Here is a 1,749-nt window from a genome sequence, read left to right on the forward strand (position 1 = left end):
CACGGGGGCGCGCTGGCCGCGGAGCTGCGCCGCCGCCTCCGGAACTCCCTGCGCCCTGGCGCGCGGCCACCGTGGGCCCGGCAACGGCATTAAACACAGGGAAACAGACGGGGATTCCGTCACCGGGCGGGGGAATAAGGAGGGCATTGAGCGCAGACAGGAAAAGAGCTTTTCTGGATGGAGCGAGAATTATTTATTGGGGGGAGGGGGAGCAGCGGCAACCGCGGCCGACAGCCACCCCCCCACCCCGGCTCCGGCGCCTCCCCATCCAGGGGCGCCCCCGCCCCGCGTGGGTCCCGCTGCACCCGCCTGCGCGTGGGAAAGCGCGGGAGGTTGGGGTCAGTCTTAACACAGCTTGGGGGACCTCCCTTCGCACCCCCTCCCGCCCCGCGACTCAGCCCCCTCCCGGCGCGTCCTGGGGAAGGAGGGGAGAGGGCGGTAGACGGAAACTCTCTGGGCAAAATCCTGGGGGCGGGGGGAACGGAAACTCTCCGGGCAAAGTCCTGGCACCCGGGTCTGGGGACACCAGGACTTAGAGCAGAAAGATCTTGTTAAAGGGGCGAGGGCGCCGCTGCCCTGGCGCCCCCTGGCGGCCTCCAGCGCTGGACGAGCGCCCCCTCCCTCCCGCATCCAGCATCCTCGCGGGGTACCCCCAATCTCAGTGGCCTCGCGAGGTCCCCTGCCCCCCACCTACGGTATCCACGTGGGGTCCCCGCTCCACGCGCCTGGGGTGCCCAGGCGAGTGCTAAGCTCGGCACTCAGCAGGGGAGCAGATGTACAGGTAGTAACACCTGTTAAGTGTAGTGACACCCGCTCGGACACCCCAGGGGCCAGATGGCCTGAGGGGAGAGGGGACGGAGAGGAGTTTCAGTCCTGTGGAGCGGACGCTTCTGGACACGTTCCTATCATTTAATATCGCACTGGATTAGCCCATGAGACCCCCGTCTATGTCAAATGTCGACCCCTCCCCACCATTTCCCCGGGTCCTAGGCCTGGTGTCATCTGGGGGACCCACCGGTGTCCTCCAGGCCTCCTGGGTCCCCGCGGCGGGCACGCCTTTTGCTTTTGGGTTTATTTGAAACCACGTAAGGGTGTCGTGCAAGAGATTTATGATTTTCATACACCAGACATTTCTGCCGCCCTAACACTCCAATCCCTTCCATCCGAGGCCGGCGAAAAAATGCAGCCCCGTTTGGCAGCTGAGCCGCGCAGAGGCCGAGGGTTTGAAAGAGGAAAGTGTAACGCGAACCGCGGCGTCGGAGCTCCCGACCGGCCCCGCCAGGCGGAACCCTAGGGTCGCCTACGACATGCCCGGGTCCTGCCCGCGGCTCTGGGACCCGCGGAGGGGCCGCCCTGGCTGCCCTCGCCCCCGCCCCAGCTCCTGCAACAGGCGGTCGGGTCGCCAGGGCATTTACAGGATAAAATGACAATAAGCCGAGGCCTCGGGACTGCCGAGCAATCTGTTAGTGATTTGGCGGGGTGGGAATTTCCTTTCTCGGGCCTGCCAGTGGGAGCGCTTTTCCAAATTTCCACGGCGGGGAAGCCTGCGATTTTACATAATGACTTCAGCATGCAGGGCTCTCTCGGCGCCCCCGCGGTCCTGCCCCCCCCCCCGCGCCACCCCTCGTTAGGGCAGAGTGCGACTCTCCGGACCCCCGCTGGACCCCCGCGTGAGGGCTGGTCCTTCTGCCTGCCGGTCACTGCGTGCGCCCTTCTCGACACCCCCCACCCCTTGCGCCCCGCGGGCCG

The sequence above is a fragment of the Pteropus vampyrus genome, unplaced genomic scaffold (assembly GCF_000151845.1).
Source record: "Pteropus vampyrus isolate Shadow unplaced genomic scaffold, Pvam_2.0 Scaffold295, whole genome shotgun sequence".
In the NCBI taxonomy this organism is placed as follows: Eukaryota; Metazoa; Chordata; class Mammalia; order Chiroptera; family Pteropodidae; genus Pteropus; species Pteropus vampyrus.